Source organism: Balaenoptera musculus, chromosome 11 (genome assembly GCF_009873245.2).
Source record: "Balaenoptera musculus isolate JJ_BM4_2016_0621 chromosome 11, mBalMus1.pri.v3, whole genome shotgun sequence".
NCBI classification, from domain to species: domain Eukaryota; kingdom Metazoa; phylum Chordata; class Mammalia; order Artiodactyla; family Balaenopteridae; genus Balaenoptera; species Balaenoptera musculus.
Window position 1 is genome coordinate 67300821 of NC_045795.1, and position 20979 is coordinate 67321799.

Genomic DNA, 20979 nt, shown 5'->3' on the forward strand with positions numbered 1-20979 from the left:
TTTGCCTATGTTCCTTTCTAGGAGTTTTATGGTATCATGTTTTATATTTAAGTCTTTAAGCCATTTGGAGTTTATTTTTGTGCATAGTATGAGGGTGTGTTCTAACTTCATTCATTTACATGAGGTGTCCCACTTTCCCACCACCACTTGCTGAAGAGACTGTCTTTTCTCCATCGCATATTCTTGTCCTCTTTGTTGAAGATTAATTGATCATAGGTGTATGGGTTTATTTCTGGGCTCTCTATTCTGTTCCATTGATCCATATATCTATTTTTGTGCCGATACCACTCTGTTTTGATTACTGTAGCTTTGTAGTATTGTCTGAGGTCTGGAAGGGTTATGCCTTCAGCTTTGTTCTTTTTCCTCAGGATTGCTTTGGCAATTCTCAGTGTTGTATGGTTCCATGTACATTTTAGGATTATTTGTTCTTGTTCTGTGGAAAATGGCACGGGAAATATGATAGGGATCACATTAAATCTGTAGATTGCTTTGGGTAGTGTGGCTGCTTTAACAATATTAATTTTTCCAGTCCAAGAGCATGGGATATCTCTCCATTTCTTTGAATCATCTTCAATTTCCTTTGTCAGGTAAACCAGATAGTTTGAGTAAAGCACTGAACACTGTGCTGAGTATACATTAGGTGTTCAATCATTGTTCGTCCCAGCCATGCTGTTCCCCACAAGGGCTCTGGGGAGGCAGAAATGGCTTAGGGGAAATGTCAGTGTCAAGTGAATGCTAAAAATGAGCACAGGATCCAAAGAAGGGCCAGGATGGAATGACATGACAGTCCTTAGGGGTGCTGGTTCCCCTCAGTCCTGAAGTTCCAGAGGACAGGGACTACCAGTATGCCCAGATAGGAGTGACCAGAGTGGCTTATCAGAAGCAGGATGTGTTACCTGTGGGAGAGAAGACTGGGGGTCAGAGAGGAGGCCCCTAAGCACCGGGTAAAGTTTTGGATCTACTTAGAAATTCCTGTGAGAGGCCACTTGGTTCTTGTGGCCCCAGAGGGCAGAGCTATGACTGAGGGAGGCAAATACCATGGGCAAGGGTCATTTTTGCAGTTAGATTTTCTTCCAAACCATGGGCTGCTCCCAGAGGTAGTAAGCTCTCAGCTACGAGGAATTCCTGGGGATGGAGGTTGAAATATGGGATGGAGGGTTGGAAAATACAACTCTCAAGTTCACTTTCCTCCAGAAATCTGGGATTCGAAGCTCCTGGGAGAAGGAAAGGTGGTGGGCAGCTTGCAATGCCAGGCTGGGGTCCAGGATCTGTCGGGAAGAGAGAAGACAGGTCCCGCAGAGGCTTGGGGGTGCAGCGCATTCCTCCAGTCACTGGGGACACCTTCATAGCCCCAGGCCACTGATTTTCCCTCTGGGGGGCTCCTGGCCCAGAAGTGATGTGTCTCCACTGGGGAATGTGAGCCTGTCGTCCACATGGGGGCAGCACAGGCCCGCAGATGGAGTGGGGCCACTGCAGGCCGCCTGGAGCTCCCCTCCTTTGGGAAGAAGTCCTTTGAGCCTCCCAGACCTCTCACACCCCTGCTTCTGGTACCCATTTCCCACCCCCCACAAGCCCCTGTCTGCCCATTCTTGGCAGGTTCTCTGGGTAGGTTGAGTCTCCCCTGGCTTCAAGCTCCTGGTAGTGGTGGTATAGGGTGTCTTCCCCCAGAGAGGGAACAGGGCAGAGAAAGTGGAGCCTGTGGGTATCCCTGGGCACAGCCCCTGCTGGTCCACATCAGAGTTACTAGAGGCTATGTCTATTGGGGGTTAAAGGAACGGGTTTTTTTTTTTAATTAATTTATTTGATTTATTATTTTTTTGGCTGTGTTGGGTCTTCGTTGCTGCACACAGGCTTTCTCCAGTTGCGGAGAGCGGGGGCTACTCTTCGTTGCGGTGTGCGGGCTTCTCATTGTGGTGGCTTCTCTTGTTGCGGAGCACAGACTCTAGAGTGCAGGCTCAGTAGTTGCGGCGCACGGGCTCTAGAGCACAGCCTCAGTAGTTGTGGCGCACGGGCTTAGTTGTTCCGCGGCATGTGGGATCTTCCCGGATGAGGGATCGAACCCGTGTCCCCTGCATTGGCAGGTGGATTCTTAACCACTGCGCCACCACGGAAGCCCAAGGAACGGGTTTTGACATCAGACTGACTCGAGTTCAAATTCCTTCCTCCTTCCCTCCCTCTCTCCCTTCCTCCCTCCCTCCCTCCCTGCATCGGGTCTTAGTTGCTGCACATGGGATCTTAATTGAGGTACGCGGGATCTTTTGTTGTGGTGCACGGGCTCCTCATTGCGGCGCCGTGCTTCTCTCTAGTTGTGGCATGCGGGTTTTTCTTTCTCTAGTTGTGGCACGTGTACTCCAGGGTGCGTGGGCTCTGTAGTTTGTGGCACGCGGGGTCTCTCATTGAGGTGCACAGGCTCAGTAGTTGTGGTACGCGGGTTTAGTTGCCCTGTGGCGTGTGGGATCTTAGTTCCCTGACCAGGGATCGAACCCGCGTCCCCTGCGTTGGAAGGCGGATTCTTTACCACTGGACCACCAGGGAAGTCCCTCGGGTTCAAATTCTGACCACTGCTCACCAGTGGAGTGACTTCATCTCTCTGAGCCTCAGTCTCTGCACTTGTGACAGTGGAGGGAGAGATAGTGGAGGGAGTGCCGAGCAGGCAGGAAGCCTCCTGGGGCCTGGCTGAGCATTCCCGAGACCACACGGCAGCCTTGGGAGCTGGCAGGGTTCCCATCACCCTATTTCACAGATGGGGAGATGGAGTCCTTGGGCATGACTTGCTAGAGGTCCCACAGCCAAATGGAGAGCTACTGTGGTCCAGATGCCCCCCAGGACCAGAGGAGCATGGGATGGATGGTGTGTGCCCAGTGAGGTCATGGAGGAAGCCCTGTGACACTGACCGGTGACCTGGAAGAAGCCCTGGCCCCTATGGCCAACAGATGCTCAGAGTGTTGGGGGGGGGTCCACTGTGCTGGCTCTGCCTCCACTCAGACCCACTGGGCCCTCCCAGAACACGGCTAGAAAGGAGGGGGTGTTGGTGGTGGTGACAGTGTCCCTGGGAGGAGGGCAGGCTCCTGCCAGTTTGGGGCGGGGCTGGGGTCTGTGGGCCTCAGGCAGGCAGGGACTGGCCAGGCTTGAAGGAGGGGACGCTCAGCAGTACAGAGGACTGACCTGCCAGGAAGAGAGGGATGGAGTAGGTGGGTAGGAGAGGGGGCTGGACAGAGCAGGACTGCACCTCCAAGGGGCTCCCCCAACTCTCACCCCTGCCTCTCAGGTGAAAAAAGAGCATGTGAAAAAGAACAATGAAAGTGAGGATTGGGAGGGACCCCCTCTCTTTCCCCCAGCAGCCTCCAGTAGAGCCAGTAGTGTCACTGCCATGGCAACCGCAGCCCCTCCAGCTCCCCTTTCTCCTTTAGCCCCATCCTGCCTGGATGCCCCTATGGCCCGTGTGTGCCTTCCTAGTCCAGGGAAAGAGAGGCTGGAGGCAGGGGAGGGCTCCTTTCTCAGCCCCCGTTATGGCCCAGGGGCTGGATCCCAGGACCACCCCTGCCTCAGGATCAGGTGGAAGATTCTTTAAGTGGGGGAGAGGGAAGGGTGTAGTAGCTTTTGCAATAATTATTCTGAATGAACAAGGCGGCTATCACCTCCCTAAGGTTTCAAACCCCCAACTCTCAAAGTCCCTATTCTCTCCCAGGACACAGAGGCTGCGACCCAGGAGCCCCTGGCAGAGTTGAGAAAACCAGCATTGGGGCAGGGGCCTTGAAGATCATCTGGTTCCCGCCTCCAAGCCTATAGGTGGGGAAGCTGAGGTCTGGAGAGGAGCAGGGACTTGCCCAAAGCACACAGAGAGTATGTGGCAAAGTCAGGCAGGGAACCAGGGTGGTCAGACCAGGGGGGTTTGGGGCAGGCAATGAGGGCCAGGAGGGCTGTGTCCCACAGTAGGGGGGGGGGCGGGTCTGGGGAAGGCTCTGGGCCTGCGCTTGCCTGCTCCTCATTTAGTGCTTCAGTAAACCCCCTCCCATCCTCAGCGCATAATGGACTGAGTGAGGGAGGAGGCCTGGCCCTGTTTAGGGAGGAACAGGGGACCCCAAAAAGAGCAGAAAGGAGCTGGGGATCTGAGGAGGGGCACAGTCAGGAGAGCTAGGGACCCTAAAGGTCACATTGAGTGCCCCTGAGCAAGAAGGGCTTGTGGCCCTAGACAACAGGCTTTGGCCCAAGCACCGCCCTTTCTAAGCTGTGGGTGCCTGGGCAAATCACCCAAATTCCCAGGGTCTGCACATCACTCTCCTGCTGCCCCTGCCCCATGTAAAATGGGGTCAGCCACACAGGCTGGGGGGAGATTCTCCGTGATGGAGCAAACAAACAAAGGGTGATTCCTAGCTCCACTTAGGAGATCGGTGGATGGGCCCTGTGAGGCCCTGAGCTTGAAACCCTTATGTCTGCTGGGCCAGGGCTACTGCCACGATCACCTGGAGCATCTATTATGTGCAGAGCCTGAGGGGCTGGGACAGGAGGAAGCTGTGGGCACAGGACCCCAAGATGTAGAACAGAGAGGGGTCCATCTAGGCAGGAGCCTCTGGGGTTTGGAAGAGGGACTCTGCAGCCTTCCTGGGAGAGGAGGGATGCTGCTGGGGCTCAAAGGCAGGCCGTGTAAGGTCAGGGAGAGGTGGGAGGGGCTGAGCGGGCACAAGCTGGCATTTGCTCCCTATGACTCTCTGGCACCGGACCCAGCTGATCAGGGCCTCCCTGAGCTGTCACTGCACCCCCAAAGCCCCAGAGGCCTGGCCCACAGTGGGTTTCCTCACCTTCCAGCACACAGTCCTAAGTTCAGGGCCTGGGCAGAACAGGGGCATCCTGCTAGGGCCGGGAGCCAGGAGCTGTGCATCAGCTGTTGCCAGTGCTCGCCACACCCGCAGAGTGGCTTCTCTTGTTAATCCCATGTTGCTGATGAGGAAACAGAGGCCCAGAAAGGTAAAGTGTCTTGCCCAGGGTCACCCAGCTCCTTCTCCTCTGTCAAGGCCACTCCTGGAAGCTCTTCTGGGCTTGGATGCTGCCTGAGACGCACACTGATGACAGCTTGGGAAAAGGAGGGCCACGTCCTAGCTGAGGAGCGCGCCTCTGAGAGAGTGTGCTGTGGCATCCACGGCAGGTGGGAACCCCGTACAGCATTGTCAGTCCTTCCTGTGTCCCCCGACACCTGTTCATTAGTTGGTCGTCACATTCTAAGGCCTCACGGTCTGTCCACTGGTATAGGTTGGAGGGCATGACCCAGATGCTGCCTTGACACTTAGCAGCTGGGTGACCTTGAGCAAACACTCTGTCCTCCTGTGGCTCTGTGACCTCCCTTTGAGATGGGGATGAGGGCACCACCTACTACACTAGGGGTTGTGGGGAGGCTCCAGGGACCCTTTCGTGCCAAGTGCTTAAGGGGCCTGCCCACGGTCTCTGTTCCTCTTTTTTGTTTTTGTTTTGTTTTGTCACACCACGTGGCATGTGGGATCTTAGTTCCCCAACCAGGGATTGAAGGCGCACCCCCTGCAGTGGGAGCGTGGAGTCTTAACCACTGGACCTCCAGGGAAGTCCCTCTCTGTCCCATTTGATAGCCCCTCTGGGACAAGGCTTGAATCAGCCAGAAGGCCAGGCAGGTGATAAAGGGGTCCCTCCCTGCCCCCCAGATTCCCCTGGAAACACATAGGCTGCCCACCCTCAAGGCACCCCGCCCAGAGGGGGATGGGAGAGTGGGGATGGCTCCCCGGATGCCCTCTTCACCACCCGCAGGGATGACGGGGATGGGGCCAGGAGGGGGCGGGCTGAGGACAGCTGCTGAGTGGTGGCAGTGAGGGGCATGTGGGGGACCCCGGCCACACCTAACAACCGGGCCCTAGCACGGGGAGCTCGCGGGTGAGAGGCCCAGGGTCCTCGCTCTGTCTCAGAGCTGGCCCGCCTGCCTGGCACGAGCCCTCCAAGCGCTGGTTTTAATCGATCTTTTTTTGCAAGCAGCTCCTGGAGGTGCGGGGGCGGTTTCCCCTTGACTCGAGTCTCTAGGAGGATGCGGCTTGGCTAAAAATAACTCGAATTACTGTGCTCCCGCCCCGAGGCCGGAGGAGGGGCCCAGGGGGCTGTGGGGGTGGGAGCCCGGAGGGAATGTTGCAGCAGCAGTGAGGAGGGGGTTCCCTGAGAGGAGCTGGAGAAACGCGGGTGTTGGCAGGTGGGAAGGGGTGCAGGACATTCAAGGGAACGGTCCTTTCTCACCCACTTCTCTCCAGGGAGGCCAGTGCTTCTGGAGCAGAGCTGGGGGTGAAGGCTGGCCCTGATCCTGGCCCTGCACCATGGAGGGGGCCAGCCTTGCTGGGTGGTAGCAGTGGGCTCCTTCCAGCAGGAAGTCTGTGTTTGGAGGAGACCGCCCCCCTTCAGCTCAGCCCTGTTGAATGCAAGCAGTGGCAGCAGGGGGCGCAGATCTGGGCTCGTGGTCCACAACTCTCCTACCCTGCGGCCTGACACTGAGCCCCAAATCCTCATCCAAAAACTGGGTGCGACTGCAAAATTAAGCACCTGAGTCCTGGGCACTCCAAGGCCTCCTCTCCCAGCCCCACCTGCTCCATCTGTCTGGAGAGGCAGCATCAGGCTCCCTGTCACACCCTTGGTACAGGGCTGAGAGAGCCCATCGTGTGACCACCCCTCAGAGCAGGGTGGAGGCTGTGTCAGGGTCCCGGAGGCCCTAAGCCAGGCAGGATCGGGGGTCCTCCGCACAAAGGGGGGCTGGTCAAGGAGGGTGGGGACTCCAGGTGCCCATGGGATGGGGGAGGTAACGGTGGGGCCCAGACAGGAGGCTGGGGACAGGCTGCATGATGGGCTGCTGGCCCTGGTGGCCTTCTGGTGCTGCCCTCCCTGCCATCCCCAGCTTCACACCACAGGGCTGAGACAGTGAGAGAAGGAGCACAAGAGGCTCAGTGGCAGGGCATGGGTCACGTGGTGGAGAGGGGACAGCATGGCTGTCCTTTGCACGCACACAGACCCCGCAGAGGCAGTGGGAAATGCACGGGAGGGGGGCCAATCAGCCCTGCAGCAGGGAATGCGCTGGGACATACGGGTCCCTGGGTAGGGGCCCTCCATGCGCCGTGCCTCAGCTTCCTCATCCTTAGGGGTGGCCATGGGATGCCTTGGAAAGCCCCTTAGATGGAGAGCAGAAGAAGCCGAAGCAGGAGTAGGGAAAAGGGCAACGGCAACGATGTCAGCTACCCCTGCCCACCACTGAGCACTCACGGGGCTCCCTGTAATGTTCTGTGAGGGCGGTCCTAAGATTACCCCCACTTTACACATGAGGAAACTGAGGCTCAGAAAGAAGTGACTCACCCAAGGTTGTAGAGCTTGTGCGAGATGAACTGGGCCTTTGAACCCAGGACCATCCGACTACATAGTCTGTTTCTCCATTTCATCTTGTTCTGAACATGGAGCCAGATGTACTTATGAGGTTGACTCAAGGTGGGGTGCACGGGTATTCATCCAGATATGAGATACACGGAGTCGCTTCAGCTGGACCCCTACCCAGACCTACCCATCCCCTGCCCCTCCAGGGTTGGCTCAGGTCACAGGGAGCCTCGTTCTGGGGCACCAGTGTGCCTGGGAAGTACCTGTGTGTGCAGGGGGGTGGGGGAGAAGAGGGAGTGTGTATTCTGCCGGGATGGGAACAAGACAAGTGATAACAATAATGATAATAAAATCCCCCAAAAATAATGATGTTTTTAGCAGCACTGTTCCTGAGGAGAAACTAAGAGCAACACAAACATCCAGTAACAGGAGAATTGAGAAATCAACCACAGCTCCCACAGCAGCAGGGGTGAGTCCTAAACCATAACGTAGAATGAAGAACACAAATTGCAAGAAACTACATTCAGTTCAAAGCCATTTTTATAAAGTCCCCCACCAGAGTAAAACTACACAATACTGTTTTAGGCATTCATATGTGTATGATAGAGCTCTTACAAAAGAGCAGAAGTGATAAACCAAGATTCTTGGTACACTGGGGGAGGCAGGAGTTGGGTAGGGGTGGCACACACAGGGAGATTCCACCCATGAACGTCTGTTGCTGGCCCATGGGGTGCCAGGCGCTATTTGTGGTGCTGGGGGCGGGGCATGTGGGTACAAGCAAGACAGACGTGAACTCCAGGCCTCCTGGCACTTAGAATCTCACGAGACACACTTCCTTCCTATTCTTGTGCTGTGCAATAGGTCACCAGTGTCCATTATGTTATTATGTATTGTCACAGATATTCCTTTACATTAATCAAATACTATATTTAAAGAGAGAAATAAGGAATAAACACAAATGTAATTGACCTCCCCCTCAAAAAAATCCCACCCAAGTGGGTGAGCTCTGGAGGCTGAGCTCCTCTCCCTGCCTCCTCTCATTGATACTACAATACATCACATTGATCCAGGAGTCCCAACCCCTGGACCCCATCCCCCCTCCAATCTCCAGTCGCAGCTGAACGTTCCACAAGGTTATTCCCTCAGGCAAAGGTCAAATTGGCTTGGAGTACAAGATTGGTAGACAGGGCTGGGTACTCAACCTCTGGGAGAGCCAGAGCCAGTTGGGGAGATAAAATGCAATGGAGGGAGATGCAGAGCCTGGGAAAGATCCCTCTTCTTTCTGGCCCAGGGCTCTGGCACGACATTAGTAGAGGTGGAGGGTGCAGAAGGTGGGAAGTAACAGGTCTGCTCTGTCTCAAGCTCTTCATCTTCACCTGGGGGGCTCAGTCTGCCATCCATCTGTCCATCCAGCCAGCCAACTATACACCATATAATGGACATTGGTGACCTACCACACAACACAAGAACAGGAACAAAATGTGCCTTGTGAGACTGTAAGCTGCATGAGTCCTGGGGTTGATGTCTGTCTGGCTTGTGCCTGCATCCCTGCCCCCCATCCCAGCTCCCCTGCACAGCCCTCCTGGGGTAGGGCCAGTCTAGCCACCCTCACCCGATGGCCTGGTACATGGTAGATACTTGCTGAGGGGTACCCGGCCTCACTGTCACTGCTTTCAGCAAAAGCAGAAAAGGATGCACCTCCAGGCCCTCACATGTGCTGTTCCCTCTGCCTGGAACAGTGCACCCTCCAACCTGGCTCAGCCTAAAGGTCATCACCTCTGGGAGGCCTTCCAGGACCACCCCAGCCAGGCCAAGTCCCTCTCTCCACACCTCCCCCAACACCACAGGCTGTATCGTGGTCATGTTTTGTCTAGGTCCATCTCTCCTTCTGAGTGGGGGGACTCCAAGGTCAGGCCCAGGTCCCCCAGCATCCCCTGGGCTGGGCCAGGGCCCACAGGAGGGCTCTCGGCTTCATCTTCTTGGCCATTCTTACACCTGAATACAGTCTGGCATTTTTTCCCTGGAGGAGCCAGGCCCAAGGGGGAGGTCAGCCACTTCATCAGCCCCCGCACCTCTTGGACTCCACTTTCTAGGTCTTTGCCCCTCCCCCAGCAGTCCACCCATCTTCCACCCTGAGGGCTACCGGGGCTCCACACATCCATCTCTTCTCTTCTAGAGCTGCCCTCGGCAGGAGAGATAGTGGGTGGGAAGTGTCCAGGGCTGGAAAAATGGTGCTACAGGAAGATCCCTGAGAGAACCCTCCACCCCCAGCTCTCTATGTCCACAGCCTGTGAGGGATGCAGGGTGGGGGATGGGAGAGATGGCAGTGGCTGGTCATCAGTCCAAATCCAGGTCACTCCCAGCCTGCTCAGCAGCCGTTGATAATTAGGGGCCAGCAGGACGTGGGCAGGTGGGTGGCAGGAGACCTAATTGTCTGATTTTTCAGGTAATTAACGGGAGGCTGTCTGGTCTGTCCCCGCGGGGCCCAGCATCCGCCACCCCATCCCCTGGGCAGCCCCAGCCGCCTAATGAGGCCAATTATTGAGTGGTGCCCGGGCCCTCATTAGTCACCTGGAAGGGTCATGTGGGAATGGCACCAGGGGCGGGGCTCAGCCAGCCATGGTGGAGGCTGGGAGCCCCCAGCGATCGGGATGCAGGATGTGCTGCCTGTAGGTCTCTGCAGCTGCACACTGAGGGTAGCCCGCCCACACTTGGGACCTCACTTCTTGCCTCTGCTCTCAGGGCGGCAGCTTTAGGTCAAATCCTCCCCCTGCCATTTCCCAGCTGTGTGGCCTTGGGAGAGTCACTCCCCCTGTCCTACCCTCTGTTTCCTGAATCAGAGATGATGGATGTAAAATGCCTGGGGCACAGTGGGTTCCCAGTGCACAGGTGCTCACCTTCTCCCCACGGGGCCAACTCCTTTCCTTCACTCTTGAGGAAATGTTGGCCCAGAGTGGGTAGGGCCTAAGGTCACCGGTGTGTCCAAAGCCCACTCTGCAGGGCCTGGGCACCAGGGAGGGCAGCAGGGATGCTGAGGGATGGCCCTCTGGGATTCGCCCAAGGGACCTCAGCAGCAGGGCAGAGGAGTCCTGGGAGGAGTCAGAGAGGCGATCTGGCCAAGGAGAGGGGGCGCCCAAGAGCAGCTGGACTTTCCGGACACCTGAGCAGAGTGGCGATGGGGAAGCAGGAAATCTCCAGGAAGTGCGGGGCTTTGGAGATCATGATGGAGCCGGAGGCCCTCCACTCGCTGGATGCTCCAGGACACTCAGGAAAAGCCCACAGGCATGTGACGGTGCTGCAGCCTGCTGTCCAAGGCAGGGATCCATTCTTTCTTGGTTGGTCCACACCAATCTTGGCCCAGGAGATCACTGTGCCTTCAGATGTTGAGTGTTTTTGGCTTCTGTGGCTTCTCTGTTTTAAGAATTCTGTGACCTAATTCCATGCTGACAAATTCCATGCTGTTCTGGCTCCTATAATCGTCAGCTAATGCTACTTTTGGTCCTACTGCCAGCCCAGAATCTTGGTCAAGGGTTTCCAAACTGTGTCCCCCAGGAGCCCTAGGGTGGGAGCAGAAGGGGGGGCTACTGACCCTCCAATTGGAACAGCTGGACTTTGATAAAATATTAGTAGCTGCTCCTTCATGAGCTCTTGCCGTGTGCCAGGCATGCACCGGGCCTCTGCCTCAGCAATTGCATTTGTCCTCAAAAAAATCCCATGAGGGAAAAAAAAAAATCCCACGAGGAAGGTAGCATCACATCCCCATTTTACAGATCAGGCTGCTGACACTGTTGGAGGCTGAGGCTAAGCGGCATGCCCCAGGGCTCACAGCCTGTGGGAAGGAGAGCCGGGACTTGGACCCAGTTTCCACTCTGAGCTGCTGTGAATATGTGTTCTGAGGCTAAAAAGAAAACTAGGTGCAGGAGTTGAGGGGAGTGTCCCATTTATCATAATTTGTTTCCTCCAGAGCCAAGTGTGTGGGTGCGCCTGCCTCTCTGCCCCAGAAGAGCGTGGCCTCAGCCCCAGGTCGCCCAGGGCTTCTACGCCCCACCACGTGGTGTCTGTGTGCACGAGGGCCCATCTGCCCGTCTGTTTCCCTTCCCTCTGCTGTGGGCTCTGCTTTCCCGTGGTCCAAACAACAAGATCCAGCCCAGAAACAGCATATGTTTCCAGCCTCTGCTAGTCCAAGTCATAAATCGCCTGGTGTGATGTGCTCCTTGTGTCAGCTTGTTTCAAAACTCAGGGTGGAGGTGGCTGAATGAGTGTGAGGAGAATGCAGGGCCTCCTCCAGGCTGAGAAGCTGAGAGCTGGGAGCCGGGGTGAGTCCAGGACTGAGGCTCAGGAAGGGAGGCAGGGACTAGGCCTGGGGCTGGCTTAGGGGCTCAGCCTGGGGCAGGAACCAGCAGGTGGTGGCCTGGATTCAAGCTGGGCCTAAGGGCTGAGACTTAAACGGGAGCTGAGGTCAGAGATCAAAGGGTTGGTCTTCTTGTCCAATGGTCAGAGGTCCAGACTTGACTTGGAGTCAGGGGTCAGAGGGCAGGGGCTATTGCTCAGAACTTGATGGGGATGGAGAGCTAAGCTCAGTTTGGGGTCAAGGTCAGGCCTCAGGCTGAGGTAGGGTCAGAGGTTAGAGGTCAGAATCAGTCCAGTGCTGAAGGCCATAGCTAACTGAGAAGGAGGTCCCCAAAGACTCAGAAGCCTGCCTGCTGTATCCTGGAAGTGACGTGTGCCAGGACCGGTGACAGAGGGATGCCTGTGATAAATAAGATGGGGCTTCCAGGGATTGACCATGAGTTTGAAAAGGACTGGGTACAGATCTTATGTCCAAAGCCACTAGAGCAAGGCTGGGGGCCTGGCCTCCAGTCCCAGCTCCCTGCCCTCAGGATGGGAGCCTTGGTTGCTTATCTCTGAAACGTGGATGATCACAGCACCCGCCTCCATGTTGATCATACTCCATTGGTGTTGCTGATTTCTACCCTCAAGACTGCCCTGGAGTGGGGGTAGGTGAGTTAACACAGTGAGGGTGAGTGGTCGAGGCAGGTATGTGAGATGCTTCTGTGGCATGGGGGGCGGGGGGTCTCAGGAGAGAAACTGTGCCAAGACCCTAGATCCCCAGTCACCACCCAGGGCCCTGTCACTCCCAGGCTGCCCCAGAGAGGTGGCCCTGCAGCCAGTTCAGGCCTCAGCTGCCCCCCTGAGCCGTGTGCAAGCAGCACCATCCCAGGCATTTTTTCCAGGCCTCCATTCTGCCAGCTAGGTTTTCCCACCTCTTCTCCGTTCTAGGCCCAGCATGGTCAGAGATCTGGGGACAAGCCCACACAGCCGCCGGTGGGGGAGCTAGGATGGAGGAGGCAAGCGGGAATGAGAGGCCAGCGGGCAGAGAAGGCTGCCAAGGAGGAAGCCTTATCACAGGCCTCTCTGTTCTTATCTCCCACAAGGCCTGGTCACGATCCAGCCTCAGCTGTTGACCCGCCGCTGGGGTCCTGACCCCAGAGGTCTCCCCCTCCCCACAGGGGAGCACAGGGAGATTCAACAAGGGGGGAACCAGGCATGTGTGAGGGGGTGGGGGCTGGAGGGAGATGAGAGAACCCCTGGGGGACAGGAGTGGTGGAGAGCCAGCAGAGGACATGTGGACAACAAGAGGGCTGCCCTGCCTGCCCAGGATTTGGCTGTGAAAGTCCCGGTCACCTCCTCCAGCTGAGCTATTAATACCCAGCTAAGACCCACGCACCCTTGCTGGGAGGACGCCGAGTTCCTTGGGGGCTAAAAACGGTCTGCAGTAGGGGTGGGCCCGGTGTCCTCCCTCTCTGCTTGTCAGAGGAGCTGGGGCCAAAGTCCATGCTGGCCTGGAAGGGGGCCAGAGCCAGGGTCGGGGTACAGAGGGTGACTGAACCCTGGGGTGGCCTGAGGATTCCAGGCGGGAGCAGGAAGGCACTCAGCCAGTCCAGTCCCTGTTGCTCAGAGACCTGAGCGTGGGCCAGAGGCCTGCCAGTGGTCCCACCCAGGAGGAGACCCGCCTGGCTCTTCTGGCTCCTTGCCCCACCTAGGCCTTCGCCTTCCCCCCAGGCCTCAGCTTGGCCTGCCCCAGGCTGCAGTGGGGCTAGCGGCTGAGGGCTGCCTGCCTGTCTTCTGCCCAGAGGGGCCTAGAAGGGAAAGGGGGCCCCAGGGAGGGGGCAGGTTCAGAGCCTCTAGTGGGATCCTGGCCGCCTAAAGCAGAGCCATTCACGTTCATTGAGCTTCATGTGTGAAATTTCAGTTATTCATAGCATTCTCTCAGGAGGGAGTTACTGGCAGCACCATTTTATAGGTGAAGAAACAGGCTCGGTCATCTCCTCAGAGCCTGAGCTGGCGAGACCTGGTTTGTCAGACTCCAGACCCTACCTTGTGTTACCTCCCGTTACGTCATTGCAAAAGGAGATTTCTTGGTTTGTCTTGGGGATCCATGAAACAGGTATTTCCATCAAAATGCTGTGATCACTGTAGTGTCTCAGGCCCACCAGGGTGGCCAAACCAAGAATGAGAGGCCTGCATGGGCACCTTTCTCCTGCATTGGTGAACCCCCCTCCCAGGGATCGTCAACCACTTCTTCCCTCATTCCTGGGGCTCAAGGACACATCCTGAGAGCCTGTGCTAGTCTTCTGGGCTCGAGGTCACCCAAGGCCACCTGCTCACTGCTCTGTCCCCCTCCCTTCCCATGACAGATGCTCCAGGATCCAGACACCGACCCCAGAAGAGCACAGACTTGGCCAGGAGAGTCCAGACGAGAAAGTGGTTGAGAGGTGTCAGCCCCGGAGGCCCCCTGAGCCGGAAATCCCGACAGCTGCCTGGCTCATGGGTCCTGGGCACTGGGCCCTGACCCAGGGCAGGCAGCAGCCGTGTCAGGTGTCCAGAGGAGTTGGGGGAGGTTATGGCTGGAGCCAGGGCTGTCTGCCTGTGGTTAGCGAGGCTGTTGACACCTCCTGGGCTGCCAAGGCAGAGCGAGGCCAAGGGGCTGGGAGAGGGGTCCTCGCTTAGCCTGGAGGGTCTGAGGGGAGAGACAGGCCCTGACTTGAGGGTCTGGGGAAGGAAGCACAGTCCTGTCCTAAGCTGAGAGAGACCTGGCCCTGCCTGAGAAATCTGAGGAGGGGGACAGACCCCTAGCTTTGGGGGCTGGTAAAGGGGGTATATTTCCAAATGGCCGGGGGGGGAATAAGGTGTGGGGGGGCTGTCCCAGCCGGACACCAGGACTCCAGGGAAGGCTGCCCGTATCCTGGGTTCAGGGGGAAGCTCTGAATCTGCCGGCCTCCATTCCTGGCTGGGAGGCACGTGGCTCTGCAGGACAAGCAGGAGGCCTCTGGCCTCAGGCTGACCACACAAACAGCCCCAGGGTGTCACTTCCCCTGGAGAAAAGGAGAGGCCTAGGCTTGCCTGGATTTTCCTTAACCCCCCGGAGAGGGACTTTGCCTCTGCGCTGGTGGAGATGGGGGGACAGACTAGCGTCAGAGAGCCCGTTCCAGGGGAGCCCTCCCGGGATGGGCCCCCCTGCTCATTTGATCCATGCACCTCAGCTCTCCTGATGCCCATGTGCTCACCCCCTCTGGAGCCACCTCCCCAGGCAGTCTTCCTGGATTGATAGAGATGAGGAGGCACTATGCTTCCAACTCCCACGCCAGGCTGGAGTGTCCATGGCTACCCCATCTTCTTGGGGCCCCCGCCAGCCGAGCCTGACCTCATGAGGCTTTGGGCCTCCATCTCTCCTCTCTCACTTTCCTTTCAACACTCCCTCCCTCCTGGCTCTCTCCTAGACCACCAGGCCTCTGGTTCTCTGGCTGAACCAGCCCCTTGGCCACACCAGGTCTGGGGTCCTCTCCCATCTCAGCTGTCCCTGCTGCTCAGTCTGGGGCTCAGTCCCCTGCCCTGTGTCTCTGTCTCTTCTCTCTGGGTTTATCTTTGTCCTCTGGGCTCTGACTCAGACCTGAGTCTGTCTCTCTGTTTTAATCTCCATCTCTGCCCCTCTCTATCTGTCTGGCTCCCTGACCCAGTCTCAGATGTCTCAGTCATTCTGTCACTGTTGCTCTAGGACGCGGTCCTGGCAGTGTCTTCTCTCTCCACCTGGCCGGGGCACCTGCTCAGACATCTGCTCTGCTGTCTGCTCACTGGGCCCCACGAAGAGCTCAGACAACACTTGTGGTCTCAACTCTGGCCCAGTTCCAGGGGAACTGCTGTGATTCCCAGAAGGTGGGTGAGGGAGAGACAGGCCAGAGGGCCATGTGCTTGCCTGTCTCTTGAGGGGCTAATGGCCCTGGGCTTCCCTCTGCTCAGGCCACGGCTACCAGTGCCACGGGCTTCACATTTCACCCCACCACTGACGGCTGTGGGACTCCGGGCAGGTTCTGAGCTCGTGTCCTCTTCTCCAGAGTAGGGCCAGTAGGGCCGACTTCAGCAGGTGTCAGAGGATGGAACGTCAGTGCACTTGGTGGACACTTGGCACTGTGCCCAGCATGTAGTAGTGCTCCGTAGAGTCCCCATGACTGTTACTGTGACTGTAATTCCCCAAGGTCCCCGGAGTCATGGTAGGCAGAGTGGGGGATGGGCTGAGCTTCTGCTGCTTGAAGTGTCCCATGTCCACCTGCGTCCCATACCCGTCTCTTCCTCTGTTGGACAAAAGACCTCTCCCTATACCTGGGACCTTCCTGTCCTCAGAGTCTGTCTGAATTGCACACTGGTGCTCACCAAATTAATTACTGCTGGCTTGGGGATGTATTTTTTTAAGAAGACATTTTTCCAGGGGGAAAAACACGCAGGAGCTATAATTAGTTGGGAAGAGGAAAGAGGTGCGGAGCGTGTGAATCATCAGCCCCAGTGATAGACGGTTAGAGGCTGAGCAGAAGTTTCGGGAGAAGCTGCTGGAGTGTGGGTGAGTTGGGGATGGGGTGCTGCCCCCAGGCAGGCCAGGGTCCTCAAAACACCAGGCATGTTCAGGGATGGGGACTTTATCTGTCACCCTGAAGTCTTTATGCCCTCCCCCCCAAGGCTCTGTCACCCATCACCCTCTCAAGGCCCCAGCTTCTCAGCTCCCCTGCGCGTCCTGCCTGCCCTGACGGTCCCTAGGGCTTTTGGCCACCTCATCCCAAGGCCAGTGCCAGTCCCGGCTGGCATGTACCTGGGCAGAGAGCCTTGCAGCTTGAATGAGGAGAGAAACTGTGGAGGGTTTGAGGTGTAGGGATTGCAGACCATCTAGACCAGCTTCTCATTCATTCACTCACGTGTTCATCGAATACTGAAATGCTGCTGTGTGCCTGGTCCACAGACAGGCAAACCAAGGACCAGAGAAGTGCCACTCCAAGGCCACACAGCTGTGAGTGGAGCAGCCTCTCTGCCTGTCCTGTCATACCAACTCTGCTGAGCCAGACCCTGGGCAGGGCTCTGGGCCACCAAGGGGACCACGACCAGGCCCCACTCTAACTGAGCCCATATTCTGATGGGGGAGGCAATCAGGCACCTATAGGGCAGAACGCCCAGTGCTGTGAAATGGGAAGCACAGCGCTGTGGGGGCTCGGAAGTGGATCTTGATCCAGCCTGGTGGTCAGACAGGGCTTCACAGGGGATGAGGTGAACAGTGTTCAGAGGCTGGAACCAGCATGATGACCCATCATGCTGGAGGGATGTTAAGTGACTCTGTGGCAGGGCTCAGGCAGCAGCAGGAGTGGGGGTTGCTGGGGACTGTGGCTTCTGGGCCAGGTGATCACAGTGCCCATTTCCCCAGTGTTTCTCCTGAGCAGCTGTCTGGGGCGCTCTGGGGCCCTCGTCCTTGGGGACCCTCCGTTGGTTCTTTTTGACGTCTGGGGCCCACTGACCCAAGGTAACCCCTGTCTGGGCAGTCAGTGGCTAAGGGGACTGGACCCCAGGTTTCTCCCTCTCTCCCTCTCCTTTGGCGGAGGGCTGGCTACCCAATGCTCTAGGGGTCTCTGCCCAGGCCTCAGGGGCTATGCGGGAGCAGCGTGGCCTGTGCCTGAGAGCTGAGGAGAGGACACTTCCTCCCCTGGGAGAGCATGGCATCATTCAGCACACAGAGCGCTCCCTTCTAACCCCAGACCAAATTAGCCTTCCAAATTACAGGCTGCATGTCCTCCAAATTGGGGATTGGGTGGGAGAACAGAGACCCAGCTCTCCTTCCTGCTTCCTGCTCACAGAGGGCTCTCAGCCCATCCCTAAATAACAGGACCATGTTAGGAAAGAATTCTGGGCACACACACCCTCCCACCCCAGGGTGCAGGGATCCCCAGGTCCCAGACCTGCATTCAGGCTCAGGGCAAGGCTTTTGCCCTCCTGGGGTTTGACAGTGAGCTTGGAACTAGAACATTCAGTCAAGGCCAGCTTAGGGTTCTGAGGGCATTTTGAGGATCATTCATTTATTCATCAAACACCTACTGGGCACAGTCTCTGTACCAGGCATTGTGCCTTGAGACACTGAGTGGCAATGGAGGTGACAGACGTGACCAGGAAGGTACATGTCAGAATGAGCAGGCCTGTGGCAGGGGGTGTACAAGTGGCCCTGGGAACCCTTGATGAGGTCAGGGAGACCTTCCTGGAGGAAGGGGTATATAAGCTGAGTCCCAAAGGATGCATGTGTCCTTAGCCAGGGGAAGAGAGTTCAGGGAGGAAAGAACATCCAGTGCGAAGGCCAGGAGCAGAGAGTGAGGGAGGGGCATCAAGAAGTGGGTGGTTGGTTCAGATCCAGGGGCCTTGTCAGCTATGCCGGGGGATTGGATTTCATCAGAAGTGCAAGGGAAGAGGAGGCCTGTGATCCCAGGAGTGGAGGAGGATGGGTGTGTGTGTGTGTGTGTGTGTGTGTGTGGGCAGAAGCACAGTTGGACCATGGCCCCACCCCGAGTGGAGGAGGATGGGTGTGTGTGGGGGGGGGGGGGGCAGAAGCACAGTTGGACCATGGCCCCACCCCGAGGGCTCCTGGTAGGTATGAAGGGATGTGGGGGCAGAGGAGGGGGTCCTGGACCTCCCACATTGGCCTCCCTCCCACCCCCACCCCTTCCAGACAGCTTCGGGCCTTTGAAGAAACAATCCAGTTTACCACAAGGAAAACACGGGAGCCTGATGGTATTTCTTTGTGTCCTGAAATTAAGGTGCCTTCCTGTGTTTTCGCTAATTGGTTTGGAACTCTTCATGTTTTTGTTTTAGAAGAAAATTATTATGGATGTTGAGAATAAATGCGATCATTGTGTGGTGCTGAGAGCAGAGAATGAAAGGAAAACACCTCCTGAGCTCGCCCACTCTTGTGTCACCGAAGAGGCAAGTGAGGTGGGGAGGAGGGACTACGTGGCCACACAGCCACAGTGATGGTCCCCCAGGAGCAGGAAGGGGTGGCTTTTGGGGCTCGGTGGAGAGAGGATGCTTGGTGGGGGGTTCTTACAGCAGGGTGGAGAGAGGACCTGGGAGTTCCTCCAGCTTCTGGTCTTGCTTGCACACCTCCTGGGATGGAGAAATCACTGCTTCCCGTCTGCGTGTGGTGAATTGGCCCAGCTGTAGCTGGTGAGCAGTCTTCCCTGAGTAGGTAGTGCTGCTCCCCTCCAGTCTCACCCAAGGTTCTCTGCATCCCAATCTCTACCCCACCCAGGACCTCTGGTCTTCGCTTCAGCTGCCTGAGGTGAGGCTGGGGCCAGGGTGGTCTCTGTGGGTGGGACCCTGGGCTTCTGCAGGCTGCACGGCACTGGATCTGATCTGGCCCCGGTAGATGGTGCCTGCACTTCTGAGCCTGATGGCTGGGAGGGCTTCCGGGCTGGCGCTTCCCCGGCTGGCAGCCAGCGTGGGAGCGTGAGGAAAGGCACGAAGTCTGCTTCCTGGATGCACGGCCTGTTGTCCAGTACATCCTGCAGGGCCCGGCCCTGCTTGGCTGAGGACACAAGCTAGTGGGTAGAGTCAGGCCTGACAGACAGTTCCATGGGCAGCACTGGGCAGACAGGTGGGGCACCAGGTCAGTGCGCGGCCTCACTCAGCAGGCTTCTGTTTAGCCCCTGCTATATGTCTGGCCCTGTGACGGCCGCTGGGCCCTCAGAAATGAATTAGACACAGACCCGCCCCTGCCCCCGAAAGCCCGTGGTCTGGACAGGCACGGAGGAGACAACAGAGAGCAATAAAAAACCTGTATCCCCAGCCGTACCAGCAAAATCAGCTCCAGACTTTGGGGAGTGAAATCCTACATAACCCACTTCTACCCAGCAGCTAGAAAGGGACCTCTAGAAGTCACCTCTGGCCTCCTGTTCCTTCTGCTTGACCTGCCATGGCTCCCTTTTGCTGGCCCCCAGAGGGCCTGTGTACTCTGGTCCAGCCTCTCCCTGGAGCTCAACTCCCTCCTCCACTCAGCTGCAGTGAACACTCAGGGTTTAATGGTCTCTCCGGCCATCTGGCCTTTGCCCAGGTTGTTCTCTCTGCCTGGAAAATGTCCCCTTCCTTTACCCTTGCTAACGCCTACTCACTCTTCAGAGTCAGCTTCCAGCCCTCTCCGTGGGTAGCTTTCCCGGCCTCTAGATCATGACAGCCCCCTGGTACCTGTCCCTGTAGAGCCCCCTACACTGCTCCTCAGAGCATTCATGGAACTTGTGATCAGGTCTTTAATTGTGTGCTTGTTCCATTGGGGACGCAGGACCCAGAGCAGGCCACGTTTCTCTTGGCCACTGCTGGATCCCGTCGTCTCACCCCAGAGGAGCCCAGAGGATGTGCTTAGTCAATATATGTTGAATGATGAGTAACATGTAAAACCCACATGTTTTTCTATTAATAGAAAGTTAAGTTCGGGCACAAACATCACAAAAATCTAGTAAGATTTAAATGCATGCTCATACCCACACGCTGAGAATGTTGCAAAGATGGTTACACTGCCCCCTAAAATGTAATTACCCCCGCGCCTGCCCCCAAAGTCACTGGCATTGGCTGGTTCAGGGCAGCTCTGAAGTTAACAGCAATAGCAGTGACACTGGCCGTGTGTGAAGTTAACAGCAATAGCAGTGACACTGGCCGTGTGTGAAGTTAACAGCAATAGCAGTGACACTGGCCGTGTGTTGGGAGCCACCTCAGCACTAAATAAGTGCAGATTTTTTTTTTCAATGAAACATTATATTTGGATGCAAGAACCTAGAGTATCAAAGATTCATGTGGAGCCAAGATTCATTCATCAACAGACATTTCTTCAGAGCCAAGGGTTGGCTGAGCACTGAGGATCTGGTTGTGGACAGACGGCCTGCCTTTGCCTGTAGCGGCGTCAGGCTGAAGCCAGGAGGAAAAGCGGAATCAACGGACCCGACCTTTGGCCCTGGACCAAAGGGAAGGAAAGACATTTCCTCCTGGGGGATGTACAATCTCTGAGCGCATCTCTGTCAGCAAAGAGGCGCAGCCTGACCCTGTCCTGCGGGGCCCTGGAGATTCCATTTGTTCTGGTGGGGACCTGGGCTGGTCACGCCCCCCTCCCTGGGACAGCATTCAAGCAGCTGTTAGAACTGGGATGCGCCAAAGAACCCCGCAGAGACAGGCTCACCACCTTCCCTGCTCATGCTACCCCTTCCACGGGATGCCACTCCACAGCCTGTACGTGGGATCCAGCCCGCAGCCAGTGTCTGCCAGCTGCCACAT

General features: G+C 56.9%; 1 long non-coding RNA gene across 3 annotated transcripts in view; it reads left to right on the forward strand.

The window, feature by feature from the left end:
- LOC118903168 overlaps positions 1-20979 on the forward strand; it is a 32587-nt gene that overhangs the window by 5045 nt on the left and 6563 nt on the right. The window contains exon 2 of one of the 3 annotated variants that reach the window (XR_005021732.1): positions 7741-7831. The exons of 1 other annotated variant lie outside the window; for it this stretch is intronic. This is a non-coding gene — a long non-coding RNA (uncharacterized LOC118903168). The remainder of the gene's footprint in view (positions 1-7740; positions 7832-20979) is intronic. One more of the 3 variants, XR_005021733.1, reaches the window with a different exon arrangement.